Genomic DNA, 21264 nt, shown 5'->3' with positions numbered 1-21264 from the left:
TGTGAAGTGCAACAATCCTGCATTTAGCGACCATGTGGCCTAATGGACAAGGCGTCTGACTTCGGATCAGAAGATTGAGGGTTCGAGTCCCTTCGTGGTTGATAGCTCAAGGCTCATTATAAGAAATATGGTGTAAGCAATGTTACTTTAAAATTGAGGTCATTCCATTCATATGAGATGTCAGCGGTCTTCCCTTTAACCTAACTACGCAAGTAAAGCTGATGGGGTTTCACACCCGACTGACCATTAAATAAATTCTTGCATTTTGCACGTTCTGTCCTGCTATAATTTTGGAAGTAATGGACTTGAATTAACAAGTGAAAAAGGGCCGGTTAGCTCAGATGGTCAGAGCGTGGTGCTAATAACGCCAAGGTCATGGGTTCAATCCCCATACTGGCCAGTAATGGTTATTTAACAAAAGAATGTCTCTACAATTGCCGTTCAACTTATGATACAGTATTGATACAGATAAATATCATGGAAAAAGAGAGCTGGTTTTGAATCCCTTCAAGGTTAAAAGCTCTAGCCTCTTTCAAAGACACTTTGTGGAAGCCCGTTTGCTGCACAGTGTAAATAATCTATATTTCTACAATTGTTTAAGTTTCAAGCTGTAATTGTAAATTTGAAATAGAAAGTGTTCTTCTCTGCCGGAGGATTTTGTTGGATGAGGTGGGCACTAATCCCAATGACTTTCACATGTGAAGTCAGCAGTGTACCATTTAAGCCAGCTTTGCAGTATGTCTTTGGACAAAGGATAGCTCCCTCCTCAGCATCTAAACCATTGCACTTGTGAAGTGCAACAATCCTGCATTTAGCGACCATGTGGCCTAATGGACAAGGCGTCTGACTTTGGATCAGAAGATTGAGGGTTCGAGTCACTTCGTGGTTGATAGCTCAAGGCTCATTATAAGAAATATGGTGTAAGCAATGTTACTTTAAAATTGAGGTCATTCCATTCATATGAGATGTCAGCGGTCTTCCCTTTAACCTAACTACGCAAGTAAAGCTGATGGGGTTTCACACCCGATTGACCATTAAATAAATGTTTGCATTTTGCACGTTCTGTCCTGCTATAATTTTGGAAGTAATGGACTTGAATTAACAAGTGAAAAAGGGCCGGTTAGCTCAGATGGTCAGAGTGTGGTGCTAATAACGCCAAGGTCATGGGTTCAATCCCCATACTGGCCAGTAATGGTTATTTAACAAAAGAATGTCTCTACAATTGCCGTTCAACTTATGATACAGTATTGATACAGATAAATATCATGGAAAAAGAGAGCTGGTTTTGAATCCCTTCAAGGTTAAAAGCTCTAGCCTCATTCAAAGATACTTTGTGGAAGCCCGTTTGCTGCACAGTGTAAATAATCTATATTTCTACAATTGTTTAAGTTTCAAGCTGTAATTGTAAGTTTGAAATAGAAAGTGTTTTTCTCTGCCGGGGGATTTTGTTGGATGAGGTGGGCACTAATCCCAATGACTTTCACATGTGAAGTCAGCAGTGTACCATTTAAGCCAGCTTTGCAGTATGTCTTTGGACAAAGGATAGCTCCCTCCTCAGCATCTAAACCATTGCACTTGTGAAGTGCAACAATCCTGCATTTAGCGACCATGTGGCCTAATGGACAAGGCGTCTGACTTCGGATCAGAAGATTGAGGGTTCGAGTCCCTTCGTGGTTGATAGCTCAAGGCTCATTATAAGAAATATGGTGTAAGCAATGTTACTTTAAAATTGAGGTCATTCCATTCATATGAGATGTCAGCGGTCTTCCCTTTAACCTAACTACGCAAGTAAAGCTGATGGGGTTTCACACCCGACTGACCATTAAATAAATTCTTGCATTTTGCACGTTCTGTCCTGCTATAATTTTGGAAGTAATGGACTTGAATTAACAAGTGAAAAAGGGCCGGTTAGCTCAGATGGTCAGAGCGTGGTGCTAATAACGCCAAGGTCATGGGTTCAATCCCCATACTGGCCAGTAATGGTTATTTAACAAAAGAATGTCTCTACAATTGCCGTTCAACTTATGATACAGTATTGATACAGATAAATATCATGGAAAAAGAGAGCTGGTTTTGAATCCCTTCAAGGTTAAAAGCTCTAGCCTCATTCAAAGACACTTTGTGGAAGCCCGTTTGCTGCACAGTGTAAATAATCTATATTTCTACAATTGTTTAAGTTTCAAGCTGTAATTGTAAGTTTGAAATAGAAAGTGTTTTTCTCTGCCGGGGGATTTTGTTGGATGAGGTGGGCACTAATCCCAATGACTTTCACATGTGAAGTCAGCAGTGTACCATTTAAGCCAGCTTTGCAGTATGTCTTTGGACAAAGGATAGCTCCCTCCTCAGCATCTAAACCATTGCACTTGTGAAGTGCAACAATCCTGCATTTAGCGACCATGTGGCCTAATGGACAAGGCGTCTGACTTCGGATCAGAAGATTGAGGGTTCGAGTCCCTTCGTGGTTGATAGCTCAAGGCTCATTATAAGAAATATGGTGTAAGCAATGTTACTTTAAAATTGAGGTCATTCATATGAGATGTCAGCGGTCTTCCCTTTAACCTAACTACGCAAGTAAAGCTGATGGGGTTTCACACCCGACTGACCATTAAATAAATTCTTGCATTTTGCACGTTCTGTCCTGCTATAATTTTGGAAGTAATGGACTTGAATTAACAAGTGAAAAAGGGCCGGTTAGCTCAGATGGTCAGAGCGTGGTGCTAATAACGCCAAGGTCATGGGTTCAATCACCATACTGGCCAGTAATGGTTATTTAACAAAAGAATGTCTCTACAATTGCCGTTCAACTTATGATACAGTATTGATACAGATAAATATCATGGAAAAAGAGAGCTGGTTTTGAATCCCTTCAAGGTTAAAAGCTCTAGCCTCATTCAAAGACACTTTGTGGAAGCCTGTTTGCTGCACAGTGTAAATAATCTATATTTCTACAATTGTTTAAGTTTCAAGCTGTAATTGTAAGTTTGAAATAGAAAGTGTTTTTCTCTGCCGGAGGATTTTGTTGGATGAGGTGGGCACTAATCCCAATGACTTTCACATGTGAAGTCAGCAGTGTACCATTTAAGCCAGCTTTGCAGTATGTCTTTGGACAAAGGATAGCTCCCTCCTCAGCATCTAAACCATTGCACTTGTGAAGTGCAACAATCCTGCATTTAGCGACCACGTGGCCTAATGGACAAGGCGTCTGACTTCGGATCAGAAGATTGAGGGTTCGAGTCCCTTCGTGGTTGATAGCTCAAGGCTCATTATAAGAAATATGGTGTAAGCAATGTTACTTTAAAATTGAGGTCATTCCATTCATATGAGATGTCAGCGGTCTTCCCTTTAACCTAACTACGCAAGTAAAGCTGATGGGGTTTCACACCCGACTGACCATTAAATAAATTCTTGCATTTTGCACGTTCTGTCCTGCTATAATTTTGGAAGTAATGGACTTGAATTAACAAGTGAAAAAGGGCCGGTTAGCTCAGATGGTCAGAGCGTGGTGCTAATAATGCCAAGGTCATGGGTTCAATCCCCATACTGGCCAGTAATGGTTATTTAACAAAAGAATGTCTCTACAATTGCCGTTCAACTTATGATACAGTATTGATACAGATAAATATCATGGAAAAAGAGAGCTGGTTTTGAATCCCTTCAAGGTTAAAAGCTCTAGCCTCATTCAAAGACACTTTGTGGAAGCCTGTTTGCTGCACAGTGTAAATAATCTATATTTCTACAATTGTTTAAGTTTCAAGCTGTAATTGTAATATTGAAATAGAAAGTGTTTTTCTCTGCCGGAGGATTTTGTTGGATGAGGTGGGCACTAATCCCAATGACTTTCACATGTGAAGTCAGCAGTGTACCATTTAAGCCAGCTTTGCAGTATGTCTTTGGACAAAGGATAGCTCCCTCCTCAGCATCTAAACCATTGCACTTGTGAAGTGCAACAATCCTGCATTTAGCGACCACGTGGCCTAATGGACAAGGCGTCTGACTTCGGATCAGAAGATTGAGGGTTCGAGTCCCTTCGTGGTTGATAGCTCAAGGCTCATTATAAGAAATATGGTGTAAGCAATGTTACTTTAAAATTGAGGTCATTCCATTCATATGAGATGTCAGCGGTCTTCCCTTTAACCTAACTACGCAAGTAAAGCTGATGGGGTTTCACACCCGACTGACCATTAAATAAATTCTTGCATTTTGCACGTTCTGTCCTGCTATAATTTTGGAAGTAATGGACTTGAATTAACAAGTGAAAAAGGGCCGGTTAGCTCAGATGGTCAGAGCGTGGTGCTAATAATGCCAAGGTCATGGGTTCAATCCCCATACTGGCCAGTAATGGTTATTTAACAAAAGAATGTCTCTACAATTGCCGTTCAACTTATGATACAGTATTGATACAGATAAATATCATGGAAAAAGAGAGCTGGTTTTGAATCCCTTCAAGGTTAAAAGCTCTAGCCTCATTCAAAGACACTTTGTGGAAGGCCGTTTGCTGCACAGTGTAAATAATCTATATTTCTACAATTGTTTAAGTTTCAAGCTGTAATTGTAAGTTTGAAATAGAAAGTGTTTTTCTCTGCCGGAGGATTTTGTTGGATGAGGTGGGCACTAATCCCAATGACTTTCACATGTGAAGTCAGCAGTGTACCATTTAAGCCAGCTTTGCAGTATGTCTTTGGACAAAGGATAGCTCCCTCCTCAGCATCTAAACCATTGCACTTGTGAAGTGCAACAATCCTGCATTTAGCGACCATGTGGCCTAATGGACAAGGCGTCTGACTTCGGATCAGAAGATTGAGGGTTCGAGTCCCTTTGTGGTTGATAGCTCAAGGCTCATTATAAGAAATATAGTGTAAGCAATGTTACTTTAAAATTGAGGTCATTCCATTCATATGAGATGTCAGCGGTCTTCCCTTTAACCTAACTACGCAAGTAAAGCTGATGGGGTTTCACACCCGACTGACCATTAAATAAATGCTTGCATTTTGCACGTTCTGTCCTGCTATAATTTTGGAAGTAATGGACTTGAATTAACAAGTGAAAAAGGGCCGGTTAGCTCAGATGGTCAGAGCGTGGTGCTAATAACGCCAAGGTCATGGGTTCAATCCCCATACTGGCCAGTAATGGTTATTTAACAAAAGAATGTCTCTACAATTGCCGTTCAACTTATGATACAGTATTGATACAGATAAATATCATGGAAAAAGATAGCTGGTTTTGAATCCCTTCAAGGTTAAAAGCTCTAGCCTCATTCAAAGACACTTTGTGGAAGCCCGTTTGCTGCACAGTGTAAATAATCTATATTTCTACAATTGTTTAAGTTTCAAGCTGTAATTGTAAGTTTGAAATAGAAAGTGTTTTTCTCTGCCGGAGGATTTTGTTGGATGAGGTGGGCACTAATCCCAATGACTTTCACATGTGAAGTCAGCAGTGTACCATTTAAGCCATCTTTGCAGTATGTCTTTGGACAAAGGATAGCTCCCTCCTCAGCATCTAAACCATTGCACTTGTGAAGTGCAACAATCCTGCATTTAGCGACCATGTGGCCTAATGGACAAGGCGTCTGACTTCGGATCAGAAGATTGAGGGTTCGAGTCCCTTCGTGGTTGATAGCTCAAGGCTCATTATAAGAAATATGGTGTAAGCAATGTTCCTTTAAAATTGAGGTCATTCCATTCATATGAGATGTCAGCGGTCTTCCCTTTAACCTAACTACGCAAGTAAAGCTGATGGGGTTTCACACCCGATTGACCATTAAATAAATGCTTGCATTTTGCACGTTCTGTCCTGCTATAATTCTGGAAGTAATGGACTTGAATTAACAAGTGAAAAAGGGCCGGTTAGCTCAGATGGTCAGAGTGTGGTGCTAATAACGCCAAGGTCATGGGTTCAATCCCCATACTGGCCAGTAATGGTTATTTAACAAAAGAATGTCTCTACAATTGCCGTTCAACTTATGATACAGTATTGATACAGATAAATATCATGGAAAAAGAGAGCTGGTTTTGAATCCCTTCAAGGTTAAAAGCTCTAGCCTCATTCAAAGACACTTTGTGGAAGCCCGTTTGCTGCACAGTGTAAATAATCTATATTTCTACAATTGTTTAAGTTTCAAGCTGTAATTGTAAGTTTGAAATAGAAAGTGTTTTTCTCTGCCGGAGGATTTTGTTGGATGAGGTGGGCACTAATCCCAATGACTTTCACATGTGAAGTCAGCAGTGTACCATTTAAGCCAGCTTTGCAGTATGTCTTTGGACAAAGGATAGCTCCCTCCTCAGCATCTAAACCATTGCACTTGTGAAGTGCAACAATCCTGCATTTAGCGACCATGTAGCCTAATGGACAAGGCGTCTGACTTCGGATCAGAAGATTGAGGGTTCGAGTCCCTTCGTGGTTGATAGCTCAAGGCTCATTATAAGAAATATGGTGTAAGCAATGTTCCTTTAAAATTGAGGTCATTCCATTTATATGAGATGTCAGCGGTCTTCCCTTTAACCTAACTACGCAAGTAAAGCTGATGGGGTTTCACACCCGACTGACCATTAAATAAATTCTTGCATTTTGCACGTTGTGTCCTGCTATAATTTTGGAAGTAATGGACTTGAATTAACAAGTGAAAAAGGGCCGGTTAGCTCAGATGGTCAGAGCGTGGTGCTAATAAGGCCAAGGTCATGGGTTCAATCCTCATACTGGCCATCAATATGCTTTTGGAGATGCCATTGATATGAGATGTCAGCGGTCTTCCCTTTAACCTAACTACGCAAGTAAAGCTGATGGGGTTTCACACCCGATTGACCATTAAATAAATGCTTGCATTTTGCACGTTCTGTCCTGCTATAATTCTGGAAGTAATGGAGTTGAATTAACAAGTGAAAAAGGGCCGGTTAGCTCAGATGGTCAGAGTGTGGTGCTAATAACGCCAAGGTCATGGGTTCAATCCCCATACTGGCCAGTAATGGTTATTTAACAAAAGAATGTCTCTACAATTGCCGTTCAACTTATGATACAGTATTGATACAGATAAATATCATGGAAAAAGAGAGCTGGTTTTGAATCCCTTCAAGGTTAAAAGCTCTAGCCTCATTCAAAGACACTTTGTGGAAGCCCGTTTGCTGCACAGTGTAAATAATCTATATTTCTACAATTGTTTAAGTTTCAAGCTGTAATTGTAAGTTTGAAATAGAAAGTGTTTTTCTCTGCCGGAGGATTTTGTTGGATGAGGTGGGCACTAATCCCAATGACTTTCACATGTGAAGTCAGCAGTGTACCATTTAAGCCAGCTTTGCAGTATGTCTTTGGACAAAGGATAGCTCCCTCCTCAGCATCTAAACCATTGCACTTGTGAAGTGCAACAATCCTGCATTTAGCGACCATGTGGCCTAATGGACAAGGCGTCTGACTTCGGATCAGAAGATTGAGGGTTCGAGTCCCTTCGTGGTTGATAGCTCAAGGCTCATTATAAGAAATATGGTGTAAGCAATGTTACTTTAAAATTGAGGTCATTCCATTCATATGAGATGTCAGCGGTCTTCCCTTTAACCTAACTACGCAAGTAAAGCTGATGGGGTTTCACACCCGATTGACCATTAAATAAATGCTTGCATTTTGCACGTTCTGTCCTGCTATAATTCTGGAAGTAATGGAGTTGAATTAACAAGTGAAAAAGGGCCGGTTAGCTCAGATGGTCAGAGTGTGGTGCTAATAACGCCAAGGTCATGGGTTCAATCCCCATACTGGCCAGTAATGGTTATTTAACAAAAGAATGTCTCTACAATTGCTGTTCAACTTATGATACAGTATTGATACAGATAAATATCATGGAAAAAGAGAGCTGGTTTTGAATCCCTTCAAGGTTAAAAGCTCTAGCCTCATTCAAAGACACTTTGTGGAAGCCCGTTTGCTGCACAGTGTAAATAATCTATATTTCTACAATTGTTTAAGTTTCAAGCTGTAATTGTAAGTTTGAAATAGAAAGTGTTTTTCTCTGCCGGAGGATTTTGTTGGATGAGGTGGGCACTAATCCCAATGACTTTCACATGTGAAGTCAGCAGTGTACCATTTAAGCCAGCTTTGCAGTATGTCTTTGGACAAAGGATAGCTCCCTCCTCAGCATCTAAACCATTGCACTTGTGAAGTGCAACAATCCTGCATTTAGCGACCATGTGGCCTAATGGACAAGGCGTCTGACTTCGGATCAGAAGATTGAGGGTTCGAGTCCCTTCGTGGTTGATAGCTCAAGGCTCATTATAAGAAATATGGTGTAAGCAATGTTACTTTAAAATTGAGGTCATTCCATTCATATGAGATGTCAGCGGTCTTCCCTTTAACCTAACTACGCAAGTAAAGCTGATGGGGTTTCACACCCGATTGACCATTAAATAAATGCTTGCATTTTGCACGTTCTGTCCTGCTATAATTCTGGAAGTAATGGAGTTGAATTAACAAGTGAAAAAGGGCCGGTTAGCTCAGATGGTCAGAGCGTGGTGCTAATAACGCCAAGGTCATGGGTTCAATCCCCATACTGGCCAGTAATGGTTATTTAACAAAAGAATGTCTCTACAATTGCCGTTCAACTTATGATACAGTATTGATACAGATAAATATCATGGAAAAAGAGAGCTGGTTTTGAATCCCTTCAAGGTTAAAAGCTCTAGCCTCATTCAAAGACACTTTGTGGAAGCCCGTTTGCTGCACAGTGTAAATAATCTATATTTCTACAATTGTTTAAGTTTCAAGCTGTAATTGTAAGTTTGAAATAGAAAGTGTTTTTCTCTGCCGGAGGATTTTGTTGGATGAGGTGGGCACTAATCCCAATGACTTTCACATGTGAAGTCAGCAGTGTACCATTTAAGCCAGCTTTGCAGTATGTCTTTGGACAAAGGATAGCTCCCTCCTCAGCATCTAAACCATTGCACTTGTGAAGTGCAACAATCCTGCATTTAGCGACCATGTGGCCTAATGGACAAGGCGTCTGACTTCGGATCAGAAGATTGGGGGTTCGAGTCCCTTCGTGGTTGATATCTCAAGGCTCATTATAAGAAATATGGTGTAAGCAATGTTACTTTAAAATTGAGGTCATTCCATTCATATGAGATGTCAGCGGTCTTCCCTTTAACCTAACTACGCAAGTAAAGCTGATGGGGTTTCACACCCGATTGACCATTAAATAAATGCTTGCATTTTGCACGTTCTGTCCTGCTATAATTCTGGAAGTAATGGAGATGAATTAACAAGTGAAAAAGGGCCGGTTAGCTCAGATGGTCAGAGCGTGGTGCTAATAATGCCAAGGTCATGGGTTCAATCCCCATACTGGCCAGTAATGGTTATTTAACAAAAGAATGTCTCTACAATTGCCGTTCAACTTATGATACAGTATTGATACAGATAAATATCATGGAAAAAGAGAGCTGGTTTTGAATCCCTTCAAGGTTAAAAGCTCTAGCCTCATTCAAAGACACTTTGTGGAAGCCCGTTTGCTGCACAGTGTAAATAATCTATATTTCTACAATTGTTTAAGTTTCAAGCTGTAATTGTAAATTTGAAATAGAAAGTGTTTTTCTCTGCCGGAGGATTTTGTTGGATGAGGTGGGCACTAATCCCAATGACTTTCACATGTGAAGTCAGCAGTGTACCATTTAAGCCAGCTTTGCAGTATGTCTTTGGACAAAGGATAGCTCCCTCCTCAGCATCTAAACCATTGCACTTGTGAAGTGCAACAATCCTGCATTTAGCGACCATGTGGCCTAATGGACAAGGCGTCTGACTTCGGATCAGAAGATTGAGGGTTCGAGTCCCTTCGTGGTTGATAGCTCAAGGCTCATTATAAGAAATATGGTGTAAGCAATGTTACTTTAAAATTGAGGTCATTCCATTCATATGAGATGTCAGCGGTCTTCCCTTTAACCTAACTACGCAAGTAAAGCTGATGGGGTTTCACACCCGATTGACCATTAAATAAATGCTTGCATTTTGCACGTTCTGTCCTGCTATAATTCTGGAAGTAATGGAGTTGAATTAACAAGTGAAAAAGGGCCGGTTAGCTCAGATGGTCAGAGCGTGGTGCTAATAACGCCAAGGTCATGGGTTCAATCCCCGTACTGGCCAGTAATGGTTATTTAACAAAAGAATGTCTCTACAATTGCCGTTCAACTTATGATACAGTATTGATACAGATAAATATCATGGAAAAAGAGAACTGGTTTTGAATCCCTTCAAGGTTAAAAGCTCTAACCTCATTCAAAGACACTTTGTGGAAGCCCGTTTGCTGCACAGTGTAAATAATCTATATTTCTACAATTGTTTAAGTTTCAAGCTGTAATTGTAAGTTTGAAATAGAAAGTGTTTTTCTCTGCCGGAGGATTTTGTTGGATGAGGTGGGCACTAATCCCAATGACTTTCACATGTGAAGTCAGCAGTGTACCATTTAAGCCAGCTTTGCAGTATGTCTTTGGACAAAGGATAGCTCCCTCCTCAGCATCTAAACCATTGCACTTGTGAAGTGCAACAATCCTGCATTTAGCGACCATGTGGCCTAATGGACAAGGCGTCTGACTTCGAATCAGAAGATTGAGGGTTCGAGTCCCTTCGTGGTTGATAGCTCAAGGCTCATTATAAGAAATATGGTGTAAGCAATGTTACTTTAAAATTGAGGTCATTCCATTCATATGAGATGTCAGCGGTCTTCCCTTTAACCTAACTACGCAAGTAAAGCTGATGGGGTTTCACACCCGATTGACCATTAAATAAATGCTTGCATTTTGCACGTTCTGTCCTGCTATAATTTTGGAAGTAATGGACTTGAATTAACAAGTGAAAAAGGGCCGGTTAGCTCAGATGGTCAGAGTGTGGTGCTAATAACGCCAAGGTCATGGGTTCAATCCCCATACTGGCCAGTAATGGTTATTTAACAAAAGAATGTCTCTACAATTGCCGTTCAACTTATGATACAGTATTGATACAGATAAATATCATGGAAAAAGAGAGCTGGTTTTGAATCCCTTCAAGGTTAAAAGCTCTAGCCTCATTCAAAGACACTTTGTGGAAGCCCGTTTGCTGCACAGTGTAAATAATCTATATTTCTACAATTGTTTAAGTTTCAAGCTGTAATTGTAAATTTGAAATAGAAAGTGTTTTTCTCTGCCGGAGGATTTTGTTGGATGAGGTGGGCACTAATCCCAATGACTTTCACATGTGAAGTCAGCAGTGTACCATTTAAGCCAGCTTTGCAGTATGTCTTTGGACAAAGGATAGCTCCCTCCTCAGCATCTAAACCATTGCACTTGTGAAGTGCAACAATCCTGCATTTAGCGACCATGTGGCCTAATGGACAAGGCGTCTGACTTCGGATCAGAAGATTGAGGGTTCGAGTCCCTTCGTGGTTGATAGCTCAAGGCTCATTATAAGAAATATGGTGTAAGCAATGTTACTTTAAAATTGAGGTCATTCCATTCATATGAGATGTCAGCGGTCTTCCCTTTAACCTAACTACGCAAGTAAAGCTGATGGGGTTTCACACCCGATTGACCATTAAATAAATGCTTGCATTTTGCACGTTCTGTCCTGCTATAATTTTGGAAGTAATGGAGTTGAATTAACAAGTGAAAAAGGGCCGGTTAGCTCAGATGGTCAGAGCGTGGTGCTAATAACGCCAAGGTCATGGGTTCAATCCCCATACTGGCCATCAATATGCTTTTGGAGATGCCATTGATATGAGATGTCAGCGGTCTTCCCTTTAACCTAACTACGCAAGTAAAGCTGATGGGGTTTCACACCCGATTGACCATTAAATAAATGCTTGCATTTTGCACGTTCTGTCCTGCTATAATTCTGGAAGTAATGGAGTTGAATTAACAAGTGAAAAAGGGCCGGTTAGCTCAGATGGTCAGAGCGTGGTGCTAATAACGCCAAGGTCATGGGTTCAATCCCCATACTGGCCAGTAATGGTTATTTAACAAAAGAATGTCTCTACAATTGCCGTTCAACTTATGATACAGTATTGATACAGATAAATATCATGGAAAAAGAGAGCTGGTTTTGAATCCCTTCAAGGTTAAAAGCTCTAGCCTCATTCAAAGACACTTTGTGGAAGCCCGTTTGCTGCACAGTGTAAATAATCTATATTTCTACAATTGTTTAAGTTTCAAGCTGTAATTGTAAGTTTGAAATAGAAAGTGTTTTTCTCTGCCGGAGGATTTTGTTGGATGAGGTGGGCACTAATCCCAATGACTTTCACATGTGAAGTCAGCAGTGTACCATTTAAGCCAGCTTTGCAGTATGTCTTTGGACAAAGGATAGCTCCCTCCTCAGCATCTAAACCATTGCACTTGTGAAGTGCAACAATCCTGCATTTAGCGACCATGTGGCCTAATGGACAAGGCGTCTGACTTCGGATCAGAAGATTGAGGGTTCGAGTCCCTTCGTGGTTGATAGCTCAAGGCTCATTATAAGAAATATGGTTTAAGCAATGTTACTTTAAAATTGAGGTCATTCCATTCATATGAGATGTCAGCGGTCTTCCCTTTAACCTAACTACGCAAGTAAAGCTGATGGGGTTTCACACCCGATTGACCATTAAATAAATGCTTGCATTTTGCACGTTCTGTCCTGCTATAATTTTGGAAGTAATGGACTTGAATTAACAAGTGAAAAAGGGCCGGTTAGCTCAGATGGTCAGAGTGTGGTGCTAATAACGCCAAGGTCATGGGTTCAATCCCCATACTGGCCAGTAATGGTTATTTAACAAAAGAATGTCTCTACAATTGCCGTTCAACTTATGATACAGTATTGATACAGATAAATATCATGGAAAAAGAGAGCTGGTTTTGAATCCCTTCAAGGTTAAAAGCTCTAGCCTCATTCAAAGACACTTTGTGGAAGCCCGTTTGCTGCACAGTGTAAATAATCTATATTTCTACAATTGTTTAAGTTTCAAGCTGTAATTGTAAATTTGAAATAGAAAGTGTTTTTCTCTGCCGGAGGATTTTGTTGGATGAGGTGGGCACTAATCCCAATGACTTTCACATGTGAAGTCAGCAGTGTACCATTTAAGCCAGCTTTGCAGTATGTCTTTGGACAAAGGATAGCTCCCTCCTCAGCATCTAAACCATTGCACTTGTGAAGTGCAACAATCCTGCATTTAGCGACCATGTGGCCTAATGGACAAGGCGTCTGACTTCGGATCAGAAGATTGAGAGTTCGAGTCCCTTCGTGGTTGATAGCTCAAGGCTCATTATAAGAAATATGGTGTAAGCAATGTTACTTTAAAATTGAGGTCATTCCATTCATATGAGATGTCAGCGGTCTTCCCTTTAACCTAACTACGCAAGTAAAGCTGATGGGGTTTCACACCCGATTGACCATTAAATAAATGCTTGCATTTTGCACGTTCTGTCCTGCTATAATTCTGGAAGTAATGGAGTTGAATTAACAAGTGAAAAAGGGCCGGTTAGCTCAGATGGTCAGAGCGTGGTGCTAATAACACCAAGGTCATGGGTTCAATCCCCATACTGGCCAGTAATGGTTATTTAACAAAAGAATGTCTCTACAATTGCCGTTCAACTTATGATACAGTATTGATACAGATAAATATCATGGAAAAAGAGAGCTGGTTTTGAATCCCTTCAAGGTTAAAAGCTCTAGCCTCATTCAAAGACACTTTGTGGAAGCCCGTTTGCTGCACAGTGTAAATAATCTATATTTCTACAATTGTTTAAGTTTCAAGCTGTAATTGTAAGTTTGAAATAGAAAGTGTTTTTCTCTGCCGGAGGATTTTGTTGGATGAGGTGGGCACTAATCCCAATGACTTTCACATGTGAAGTCAGCAGTGTACCATTTAAGCCAGCTTTGCAGTATGTCTTTGGACAAAGGATAGCTCCCTCCTCAGCATCTAAACCATTGCACTTGTGAAGTGCAACAATCCTGCATTTAGCGACCATGTGGCCTAATGGACAAGGCGTCTGACTTCGGATCAGAAGATTGAGGGTTCGAGTCCCTTCGTGGTTGATAGCTCAAGGCTCATTATAAGAAATATGGTTTAAGCAATGTTACTTTAAAATTGAGGTCATTCCATTCATATGAGATGTCAGCGGTCTTCCCTTTAACCTAACTACGCAAGTAAAGCTGATGGGGTTTCACACCCGATTGACCATTAAATAAATGCTTGCATTTTGCACGTTCTGTCCTGCTATAATTTTGGAAGTAATGGACTTGAATTAACAAGTGAAAAAGGGCCGGTTAGCTCAGATGGTCAGAGTGTGGTGCTAATAACGCCAAGGTCATGGGTTCAATCCCCATACTGGCCAGTAATGGTTATTTAACAAAAGAATGTCTCTACAATTGCCGTTCAACTTATGATACAGTATTGATACAGATAAATATCATGGAAAAAGAGAGCTGGTTTTGAATCCCTTCAAGGTTAAAAGCTCTAGCCTCATTCAAAGACACTTTGTGGAAGCCCGTTTGCTGCACAGTGTAAATAATCTATATTTCTACAATTGTTTAAGTTTCAAGCTGTAATTGTAAATTTGAAATAGAAAGTGTTTTTCTCTGCCGGAGGATTTTGTTGGATGAGGTGGGCACTAATCCCAATGACTTTCACATGTGAAGTCAGCAGTGTACCATTTAAGCCAGCTTTGCAGTATGTCTTTGGACAAAGGATAGCTCCCTCCTCAGCATCTAAACCATTGCACTTGTGAAGTGCAACAATCCTGCATTTAGCGACCATGTGGCCTAATGGACAAGGCGTCTGACTTCGGATCAGAAGATTGAGAGTTCGAGTCCCTTCGTGGTTGATAGCTCAAGGCTCATTATAAGAAATATGGTGTAAGCAATGTTACTTTAAAATTGAGGTCATTCCATTCATATGAGATGTCAGCGGTCTTCCCTTTAACCTAACTACGCAAGTAAAGCTGATGGGGTTTCACACCCGATTGACCATTAAATAAATGCTTGCATTTTGCACGTTCTGTCCTGCTATAATTCTGGAAGTAATGGAGTTGAATTAACAAGTGAAAAAGGGCCGGTTAGCTCAGATGGTCAGAGCGTGGTGCTAATAACACCAAGGTCATGGGTTCAATCCCCATACTGGCCAGTAATGGTTATTTAACAAAAGAATGTCTCTACAATTGCCGTTCAACTTATGATACAGTATTGATACAGATAAATATCATGGAAAAAGAGAGCTGGTTTTGAATCCCTTCAAGGTTAAAAGCTCTAGCCTCATTCAAAGACACTTTGTGGAAGCCCGTTTGCTGCACAGTGTAAATAATCTATATTTCTACAATTGTTTAAGTTTCAAGCTGTAATTGTAAGTTTGAAATAGAAAGTGTTTTTCTCTGCCGGAGGATTTTGTTGGATGAGGTGGGCACTAATCCCAATGACTTTCACATGTGAAGTCAGCAGTGTACCATTTAAGCCAGCTTTGCAGTATGTCTTTGGACAAAGGATAGCTCCCTCCTCAGCATCTAAACCATTGCACTTGTGAAGTGCAACAATCCTGCATTTAGCGACCATGTGGCCTAATGGACAAGGCGTCTGACTTCGGATCAGAAGATTGAGGGTTCGAGTCCCTTCGTGGTTGATAGCTCAAGGCTCATTATAAGAAATATGGTTTAAGCAATGTTACTTTAAAATTGAGGTCATTCCATTCATATGAGATGTCAGCGGTCTTCCCTTTAACCTAACTACGCAAGTAAAGCTGATGGGGTTTCACACCCGATTGACCATTAAATAAATGCTTGCATTTTGCACGTTCTGTCCTGCTATAATTTTGGAAGTAATGGACTTGAATTAACAAGTGAAAAAGGGCCGGTTAGCTCAGATGGTCAGAGTGTGGTGCTAATAATGCCAAGGTCATGGGTTCAATCCCCATACTGGCCAGTAATGGTTATTTAACAAAAGAATGTCTCTACAATTGCCGTTCAACTTATGATACAGTATTGATACAGATAAATATCATGGAAAAAGAGAGCTGGTTTTGAATCCCTTCAAGGTTAAAAGCTCTAGCCTCATTCAAAGACACTTTGTGGAAGCCCGTTTGCTGCACAGTGTAAATAATCTATATTTCTACAATTGTTTAAGTTTCAAGCTGTAATTGTAAATTTGAAATAGAAAGTGTTTTTCTCTGCCGGAGGATTTTGTTGGATGAGGTGGGCACTAATCCCAATGACTTTCACATGTGAAGTCAGCAGTGTACCATTTAAGCCAGCTTTGCAGTATGTCTTTGGACAAAGGATAGCTCCCTCCTCAGCATCTAAACCATTGCACTTGTGAAGTGCAACAATCCTGCATTTAGCGACCATGTGGCCTAATGGACAAGGCGTCTGACTTCGGATCAGAAGATTGAGAGTTCGAGTCCCTTCGTGGTTGATAGCTCAAGGCTCATTATAAGAAATATGGTGTAAGCAATGTTACTTTAAAATTGAGGTCATTCCATTCATATGAGATGTCAGCGGTCTTCCCTTTAACCTAACTACGCAAGTAAAGCTGATGGGGTTTCACACCCGATTGACCATTAAATAAATGCTTGCATTTTGCACGTTCTGTCCTGCTATAATTCTGGAAGTAATGGAGTTGAATTAACAAGTGAAAAAGGGCCGGTTAGCTCAGATGGTCAGAGCGTGGTGCTAATAACGCCAAGGTCATGGGTTCAATCCCCATACTGGCCAGTAATGGTTATTTAACAAAAGAATGTCTCTACAATTGCCGTTCAACTTATGATACAGTATTGATACAGATAAATATCATGGAAAAAGAGAGCTGGTTTTGAATCCCTTCAAGGTTAAAAGCTCTAGCCTCATTCAAAGACACTTTGTGGAAGCCCGTTTGCTGCACAGTGTAAATAATCTATATTTCTACAATTGTTTAATTTTCCAGCTGTAATTGTAAGTTTGAAATAGAAAGTGTTTTTCTCTGCCGGAGGATTTTGTTGGATGAGGTGGGCACTAATCCCAATGACTTTCACATGTGAAGTCAGCAGTGTACCATTTAAGCCAGCTTTGCAGTATGTCTTTGGACAAAGGATAGCTCCCTCCTCAGCATCTAAACCATTGCACTTGTGAAGTGCAACAATCCTGCATTTAGCGACCATGTGGCCTAATGGACAAGGCGTCTGACTTCGGATCAGAAGATTGGGGGTTCGAGTCCCTTCGTGGTTGATAGCTCAAGGCTCATTATAAGAAATATGGTGTAAGCAATGTTACTTTAAAATTGAGGTCATTCCATTCATATGAGATGTCAGCGGTCTTCCCTTTAACCTAACTACGCAAGTAAAGCTGATGGGGTTTCACACCCGATTGACCATTAAATGAATGCTTGCATTTTGCACGTTCTGTCCTGCTATAATTCTGGAAGTAATGGAGATGAATTAACAAGTGAAAAAGGGCCGGTTAGCTCAGATGGTCAGAGCGTGGTGCTAATAACGCCAAGGTCATGGGTTCAATCCCCATACTGGCCAGTAATGGTTATTTAACAAAAGAATGTCTCTACAATTGCCGTTCAACTTATGATACAGTATTGATACAGATAAATATCATGGAAAAAGAGAGCTGGTTTTGAATCCCTTCAAGGTTAAAAGCTCTAGCCTCATTCAAAGACACTTTGTGGAAGCCCGTTTGCTGCACAGTGTAAATAATCTATATTTCTACAATTGTTTAAGTTTCAAGCTGTAATTGTAAATTTGAAATAGAAAGTGTTTTTCTCTGCCGGAGGATTTTGTTGGATGAGGTGGGCACTAATCCCAATGACTTTCACATGTGAAGTCAGCAGTGTACCATTTAAGCCAGCTTTGCAGTATGTCTTTGGACAAAGGATAGCTCCCTCCTCAGCATCTAAACCATTGCACTTGTGAAGTGCAACAATCCTGCATTTAGCGACCATGTGGCCTAATGGACAAGGCGTCTGACTTCGGATCAGAAGATTGAGGGTTCGAGTCCCTTCGTGGTTGATAGCTCAAGGCTCATTATAAGAAATATGGTGTAAGCAATGTTACTTTAAAATTGAGGTCATTCCATTCATATGAGATGTCAGCGGTCTTCCCTTTAACCTAACTACGCAAGTAAAGCTGATGGGGTTTCACACCCGATTGACCATTAAATAAATGCTTGCATTTTGCACGTTCTGTCCTGCTATAATTCTGGAAGTAATGGAGTTGAATTAACAAGTGAAAAAGGGCCGGTTAGCTCAGATGGTCAGAGCGTGGTGCTAATAACGCCAGGGTCATGGGTTCAATCACCGTACTGGCCAGTAATGGTTATTTAACAAAAGAATGTCTCTACAATTGCCGTTCAACTTATGATACAGTATTGATACAGATAAATATCATGGAAAAAGAGAACTGGTTTTGAATCCCTTCAAGGTTAAAAGCTCTAACCTCATTCAAAGACACTTTGTGGAAGCCCGTTTGCTGCACAGTGTAAATAATCTATATTTCTACAATTGTTTAAGTTTCAAGCTGTAATTGTAAGTTTGAAATAGAAAGTGTTTTTCTCTGCCGGAGGATTTTGTTGGATGAGGTGGGCACTAATCCCAATGACTTTCACATGTGAAGTCAGCAGTGTACCATTTAAGCCAGTTTTGCAGTATGTCTTTGGACAAAGGATAGCTCCCTCCTCAGCATCTAAACCATTGCACTTGTGAAGTGCAACAATCCTGCATTTAGCGACCATGTGGCCTAATGGACAAGGCGTCTGACTTCGGATCAGAAGATTGAGAGTTCGAGTCCCTTCGTGGTTGATAGCTCAAGGCTCATTATAAGAAATATGGTGTAAGCAATGTTACTTTAAAATTGAGGTCATTCCATTCATATGAGATGTCAGCGGTCTTCCCTTTAACCTAACTACGCAAGTAAAGCTGATGGGGTTTCACACCCGATTGACCATTAAATAAATGCTTGCATTTTGCACGTTCTGTCCTGCTATAATTTTGGAAGTAATGGACTTGAATTAACAAGTGAAAAAGGGCCGGTTAGCTCAGATGGTCAGAGTGTGGTGCTAATAACGCCAAGGTCATGGGTTCAATCCCCATACTGGCCAGTAATGGTTATTTAACAAAAGAATGTCTCTACAATTGCCGTTCAACTTATGATACAGTATTGATACAGATAAATATCATGGAAAAAGAGAGCTGGTTTTGAATCCCTTCAAGGTTAAAAGCTCTAGCCTCATTCAAAGACACTTTGTGGAAGCCCGTTTGCTGCACAGTGTAAATAATCTATATTTCTACAATTGTTTAAGTTTCAAGCTGTAATTGTAAATTTGAAATAGAAAGTGTTTTTCTCTGCCGGAGGATTTTGTTGGATGAGGTGGGCACTAATCCCAATGACTTTCACATGTGAAGTCAGCAGTGTACCATTTAAGCCAGCTTTGCAGTATGTCTTTGGACAAAGGATAGCTCCCTCCTCAGCATCTAAACCATTGCACTTGTGAAGTGCAACAATACTGCATTTAGCGACCATGTGGCCTAATGGACAAGGCGTCTGACTTCGGATCAGAAGATTGAGGGTTCGAGTCCCTTCGTGGTTGATAGCTCAAGGCTCATTATAAGAAATATGGTGTAAGCAATGTTACTTTAAAATTGAGGTCATTCCATTCATATGAGATGTCAGCGGTCTTCCCTTTAACCTAACTACGCAAGTAAAGCTGATGGGGTTTCACACCCGATTGACCATTAAATAAATGCTTGCATTTTGCACGTTCTGTCCTGCTATAATTCTGGAAGTAATGGAGATGAATTAACAAGTGAAAAAGGACCGGTTAGCTCAGATGGTCAGAGCGTGGTGCTAATAATCCCAAGGTCATGGGTTCAATCCCCATACTGGCCAGTAATGGTTATTTAACAAAAGAATGTCTCTACAATTGCCGTTCAACTTATGATACAGTATTGATACAGATAAATATCATGGAAAAAGAGAGCTGGTTTTGAATCCCTTCAAGGTTAAAAGCTCTAGCCTCATTCAAAAACACTTTGTGGAAGCCCGTTTGCTGCACAGTGTAAATAATCTATATTTCTACAATTGTTTAAGTTTCAAGCTGTAATTGTAAATTTGAAATAGAAAGTGTTTTTCTCTGCCGGAGGATTTTGTTGGATGAGGTGGGCACTAATCCCAATGACTTTCACATGTGAAGTCAGCAGTGTACCATTTAAGCCAGCTTTGCAGTATGTCTTTGGACAAAGGATAGCTCCCTCCTCAGCATCTAAACCATTGCACTTGTGAAGTGCAACAATCCTGCATTTAGCGACCATGTGGCCTAATGGACAAGGCGTCTGACTTCGGATCAGAAGATTGAGGGTTCGAGTCCCTTCGTGGTTGATAGCTCAAGGCTCATTATAAGAAATATGGTGTAAGCAATGTTACTTTAAAATTGAGGTCATTCCATTCATATGAGATGTCAGCGGTCTTCCCTTTAACCTAACTATGCAAGTAAAGCTGATGGGGTTTCACACCCGATTGACCATTAAATAAATGCTTGCATTTTGCACGTTCTGTCCTGCTATAATTCTGGAAGTAATGGAGTTGAATTAACAAGTGAAAAAGGGCCGGTTAGCTCAGATGGTCAGAGTGTGGTGCTAATAACGCCAAGGTCATGGGTTCAATCCCCATACTGGCCAGTAATGGTTATTTAACAAAAGAATGTCTCTACAATTGCCGTTCAACTTATGATACAGTATTGATACAGATAAATATCATGGAAAAAGAGAGCTGGTTTTGAATCCCTTCAAGGTTAAAAGCTCTAGCCTCATTCAAAGACACTTTGTGGAAGCCCGTTTGCTGCACAGTGTAAATAATCTATATTTCTACAATTGTTTAAGTTTCAAGCTGTAATTGTAAGTTTGAAATAGAAAGTGTTTTTCTCTGCCGGAGGATTTTGTTGGATGAGGTGGGCACTAATCCCAATGACTTTCACATGTGAAGTCAGCAGTGTACCATTTAAGCCAGCTTTGCAGTATGTCTTTGGACAAAGGATAGCTCCCTCCTCAGCATCTAAACCATTGCACTTGTGAAGTGCAACAATCCTGCATTTAGCGACCATGTGGCCTAATGGACAAGGCGTCTGACTTCGGATCAGAAGATTGGGGGTTCGAGTCCCTTCGTGGTTGATATCTCAAGGCTCATTATAAGAAATATGGTGTAAGCAATGTTACTTTAAAATTGAGGTCATTCCATTCATATGAGATGTCAGCGGTCTTCCCTTTAACCTAACTACGCAAGTAAAGCTGATGGGGTTTCACACCCGATTGACCATTAAATAAATGCTTGCATTTTGC

General features: G+C 40.5%; 45 non-coding genes across 45 annotated transcripts; all 45 read left to right on the top strand.

The window, feature by feature from the left end:
• Nucleotides 1-28: 28 nt before the first annotated feature.
• trnar-ucg (transfer RNA arginine (anticodon UCG)) lies at nt 29-101 on the top strand. The gene has a single exon. It is a non-coding gene; the product is annotated as a tRNA-Arg (tRNA).
• A 225-nt stretch (nt 102-326) lies between these two features.
• On the top strand, nt 327-400 carry trnai-aau (transfer RNA isoleucine (anticodon AAU)). The gene has a single exon. It is a non-coding gene; the product is annotated as a tRNA-Ile (tRNA).
• A 714-nt stretch (nt 401-1114) lies between these two features.
• trnai-aau (transfer RNA isoleucine (anticodon AAU)) lies at nt 1115-1188 on the top strand. The gene has a single exon. It is a non-coding gene; the product is annotated as a tRNA-Ile (tRNA).
• Nucleotides 1189-1604: 416 nt separating this feature from the next.
• trnar-ucg (transfer RNA arginine (anticodon UCG)) lies at nt 1605-1677 on the top strand. Its single transcript has one exon. It is a non-coding gene; the product is annotated as a tRNA-Arg (tRNA).
• A 225-nt stretch (nt 1678-1902) lies between these two features.
• trnai-aau (transfer RNA isoleucine (anticodon AAU)) lies at nt 1903-1976 on the top strand. The gene has a single exon. It is a non-coding gene; the product is annotated as a tRNA-Ile (tRNA).
• A 416-nt stretch (nt 1977-2392) lies between these two features.
• On the top strand, nt 2393-2465 carry trnar-ucg (transfer RNA arginine (anticodon UCG)). Its single transcript has one exon. It is a non-coding gene; the product is annotated as a tRNA-Arg (tRNA).
• A 710-nt stretch (nt 2466-3175) lies between these two features.
• On the top strand, nt 3176-3248 carry trnar-ucg (transfer RNA arginine (anticodon UCG)). The gene has a single exon. It is a non-coding gene; the product is annotated as a tRNA-Arg (tRNA).
• A 225-nt stretch (nt 3249-3473) lies between these two features.
• Nucleotides 3474-3547, top strand: trnai-aau (transfer RNA isoleucine (anticodon AAU)). The gene has a single exon. It is a non-coding gene; the product is annotated as a tRNA-Ile (tRNA).
• Nucleotides 3548-3963: 416 nt separating this feature from the next.
• trnar-ucg (transfer RNA arginine (anticodon UCG)) lies at nt 3964-4036 on the top strand. Its single transcript has one exon. It is a non-coding gene; the product is annotated as a tRNA-Arg (tRNA).
• Nucleotides 4037-4261: 225 nt separating this feature from the next.
• trnai-aau (transfer RNA isoleucine (anticodon AAU)) lies at nt 4262-4335 on the top strand. The gene has a single exon. It is a non-coding gene; the product is annotated as a tRNA-Ile (tRNA).
• A 416-nt stretch (nt 4336-4751) lies between these two features.
• trnar-ucg (transfer RNA arginine (anticodon UCG)) lies at nt 4752-4824 on the top strand. The gene has a single exon. It is a non-coding gene; the product is annotated as a tRNA-Arg (tRNA).
• A 225-nt stretch (nt 4825-5049) lies between these two features.
• Nucleotides 5050-5123, top strand: trnai-aau (transfer RNA isoleucine (anticodon AAU)). Its single transcript has one exon. It is a non-coding gene; the product is annotated as a tRNA-Ile (tRNA).
• A 416-nt stretch (nt 5124-5539) lies between these two features.
• On the top strand, nt 5540-5612 carry trnar-ucg (transfer RNA arginine (anticodon UCG)). Its single transcript has one exon. It is a non-coding gene; the product is annotated as a tRNA-Arg (tRNA).
• A 225-nt stretch (nt 5613-5837) lies between these two features.
• trnai-aau (transfer RNA isoleucine (anticodon AAU)) lies at nt 5838-5911 on the top strand. The gene has a single exon. It is a non-coding gene; the product is annotated as a tRNA-Ile (tRNA).
• A 416-nt stretch (nt 5912-6327) lies between these two features.
• trnar-ucg (transfer RNA arginine (anticodon UCG)) lies at nt 6328-6400 on the top strand. Its single transcript has one exon. It is a non-coding gene; the product is annotated as a tRNA-Arg (tRNA).
• A 481-nt stretch (nt 6401-6881) lies between these two features.
• Nucleotides 6882-6955, top strand: trnai-aau (transfer RNA isoleucine (anticodon AAU)). Its single transcript has one exon. It is a non-coding gene; the product is annotated as a tRNA-Ile (tRNA).
• A 416-nt stretch (nt 6956-7371) lies between these two features.
• trnar-ucg (transfer RNA arginine (anticodon UCG)) lies at nt 7372-7444 on the top strand. The gene has a single exon. It is a non-coding gene; the product is annotated as a tRNA-Arg (tRNA).
• A 225-nt stretch (nt 7445-7669) lies between these two features.
• trnai-aau (transfer RNA isoleucine (anticodon AAU)) lies at nt 7670-7743 on the top strand. Its single transcript has one exon. It is a non-coding gene; the product is annotated as a tRNA-Ile (tRNA).
• A 416-nt stretch (nt 7744-8159) lies between these two features.
• trnar-ucg (transfer RNA arginine (anticodon UCG)) lies at nt 8160-8232 on the top strand. Its single transcript has one exon. It is a non-coding gene; the product is annotated as a tRNA-Arg (tRNA).
• A 225-nt stretch (nt 8233-8457) lies between these two features.
• trnai-aau (transfer RNA isoleucine (anticodon AAU)) lies at nt 8458-8531 on the top strand. The gene has a single exon. It is a non-coding gene; the product is annotated as a tRNA-Ile (tRNA).
• A 416-nt stretch (nt 8532-8947) lies between these two features.
• trnar-ucg (transfer RNA arginine (anticodon UCG)) lies at nt 8948-9020 on the top strand. Its single transcript has one exon. It is a non-coding gene; the product is annotated as a tRNA-Arg (tRNA).
• A 225-nt stretch (nt 9021-9245) lies between these two features.
• trnai-aau (transfer RNA isoleucine (anticodon AAU)) lies at nt 9246-9319 on the top strand. Its single transcript has one exon. It is a non-coding gene; the product is annotated as a tRNA-Ile (tRNA).
• Nucleotides 9320-9735: 416 nt separating this feature from the next.
• Nucleotides 9736-9808, top strand: trnar-ucg (transfer RNA arginine (anticodon UCG)). The gene has a single exon. It is a non-coding gene; the product is annotated as a tRNA-Arg (tRNA).
• A 225-nt stretch (nt 9809-10033) lies between these two features.
• On the top strand, nt 10034-10107 carry trnai-aau (transfer RNA isoleucine (anticodon AAU)). The gene has a single exon. It is a non-coding gene; the product is annotated as a tRNA-Ile (tRNA).
• Nucleotides 10108-10523: 416 nt separating this feature from the next.
• Nucleotides 10524-10596, top strand: trnar-ucg (transfer RNA arginine (anticodon UCG)). The gene has a single exon. It is a non-coding gene; the product is annotated as a tRNA-Arg (tRNA).
• Nucleotides 10597-10821: 225 nt separating this feature from the next.
• On the top strand, nt 10822-10895 carry trnai-aau (transfer RNA isoleucine (anticodon AAU)). Its single transcript has one exon. It is a non-coding gene; the product is annotated as a tRNA-Ile (tRNA).
• A 416-nt stretch (nt 10896-11311) lies between these two features.
• On the top strand, nt 11312-11384 carry trnar-ucg (transfer RNA arginine (anticodon UCG)). Its single transcript has one exon. It is a non-coding gene; the product is annotated as a tRNA-Arg (tRNA).
• Nucleotides 11385-11609: 225 nt separating this feature from the next.
• On the top strand, nt 11610-11683 carry trnai-aau (transfer RNA isoleucine (anticodon AAU)). The gene has a single exon. It is a non-coding gene; the product is annotated as a tRNA-Ile (tRNA).
• A 182-nt stretch (nt 11684-11865) lies between these two features.
• trnai-aau (transfer RNA isoleucine (anticodon AAU)) lies at nt 11866-11939 on the top strand. The gene has a single exon. It is a non-coding gene; the product is annotated as a tRNA-Ile (tRNA).
• Nucleotides 11940-12355: 416 nt separating this feature from the next.
• On the top strand, nt 12356-12428 carry trnar-ucg (transfer RNA arginine (anticodon UCG)). The gene has a single exon. It is a non-coding gene; the product is annotated as a tRNA-Arg (tRNA).
• Nucleotides 12429-12653: 225 nt separating this feature from the next.
• Nucleotides 12654-12727, top strand: trnai-aau (transfer RNA isoleucine (anticodon AAU)). The gene has a single exon. It is a non-coding gene; the product is annotated as a tRNA-Ile (tRNA).
• A 714-nt stretch (nt 12728-13441) lies between these two features.
• Nucleotides 13442-13515, top strand: trnai-aau (transfer RNA isoleucine (anticodon AAU)). The gene has a single exon. It is a non-coding gene; the product is annotated as a tRNA-Ile (tRNA).
• A 416-nt stretch (nt 13516-13931) lies between these two features.
• trnar-ucg (transfer RNA arginine (anticodon UCG)) lies at nt 13932-14004 on the top strand. Its single transcript has one exon. It is a non-coding gene; the product is annotated as a tRNA-Arg (tRNA).
• Nucleotides 14005-14229: 225 nt separating this feature from the next.
• trnai-aau (transfer RNA isoleucine (anticodon AAU)) lies at nt 14230-14303 on the top strand. Its single transcript has one exon. It is a non-coding gene; the product is annotated as a tRNA-Ile (tRNA).
• Nucleotides 14304-15017: 714 nt separating this feature from the next.
• On the top strand, nt 15018-15091 carry trnai-aau (transfer RNA isoleucine (anticodon AAU)). Its single transcript has one exon. It is a non-coding gene; the product is annotated as a tRNA-Ile (tRNA).
• A 416-nt stretch (nt 15092-15507) lies between these two features.
• On the top strand, nt 15508-15580 carry trnar-ucg (transfer RNA arginine (anticodon UCG)). The gene has a single exon. It is a non-coding gene; the product is annotated as a tRNA-Arg (tRNA).
• Nucleotides 15581-16593: 1013 nt separating this feature from the next.
• Nucleotides 16594-16667, top strand: trnai-aau (transfer RNA isoleucine (anticodon AAU)). The gene has a single exon. It is a non-coding gene; the product is annotated as a tRNA-Ile (tRNA).
• A 416-nt stretch (nt 16668-17083) lies between these two features.
• On the top strand, nt 17084-17156 carry trnar-ucg (transfer RNA arginine (anticodon UCG)). The gene has a single exon. It is a non-coding gene; the product is annotated as a tRNA-Arg (tRNA).
• Nucleotides 17157-17381: 225 nt separating this feature from the next.
• trnai-aau (transfer RNA isoleucine (anticodon AAU)) lies at nt 17382-17455 on the top strand. The gene has a single exon. It is a non-coding gene; the product is annotated as a tRNA-Ile (tRNA).
• Nucleotides 17456-17871: 416 nt separating this feature from the next.
• On the top strand, nt 17872-17944 carry trnar-ucg (transfer RNA arginine (anticodon UCG)). The gene has a single exon. It is a non-coding gene; the product is annotated as a tRNA-Arg (tRNA).
• Nucleotides 17945-18957: 1013 nt separating this feature from the next.
• Nucleotides 18958-19031, top strand: trnai-aau (transfer RNA isoleucine (anticodon AAU)). The gene has a single exon. It is a non-coding gene; the product is annotated as a tRNA-Ile (tRNA).
• Nucleotides 19032-19447: 416 nt separating this feature from the next.
• On the top strand, nt 19448-19520 carry trnar-ucg (transfer RNA arginine (anticodon UCG)). Its single transcript has one exon. It is a non-coding gene; the product is annotated as a tRNA-Arg (tRNA).
• A 715-nt stretch (nt 19521-20235) lies between these two features.
• trnar-ucg (transfer RNA arginine (anticodon UCG)) lies at nt 20236-20308 on the top strand. Its single transcript has one exon. It is a non-coding gene; the product is annotated as a tRNA-Arg (tRNA).
• A 225-nt stretch (nt 20309-20533) lies between these two features.
• trnai-aau (transfer RNA isoleucine (anticodon AAU)) lies at nt 20534-20607 on the top strand. Its single transcript has one exon. It is a non-coding gene; the product is annotated as a tRNA-Ile (tRNA).
• Nucleotides 20608-21023: 416 nt separating this feature from the next.
• Nucleotides 21024-21096, top strand: trnar-ucg (transfer RNA arginine (anticodon UCG)). Its single transcript has one exon. It is a non-coding gene; the product is annotated as a tRNA-Arg (tRNA).
• The last annotated feature ends 168 nt before the right edge of the window (nt 21097-21264 follow it).

The sequence above is a fragment of the Anarhichas minor genome, unplaced genomic scaffold (assembly GCF_050575085.1).
Source record: "Anarhichas minor isolate MPS153535 unplaced genomic scaffold, ASM5057508v1 ptg000040l, whole genome shotgun sequence".
NCBI classification, from domain to species: Eukaryota; Metazoa; Chordata; class Actinopteri; order Perciformes; family Anarhichadidae; genus Anarhichas; species Anarhichas minor.
This window is presented reverse-complemented; position numbering and strand designations above follow the sequence as displayed.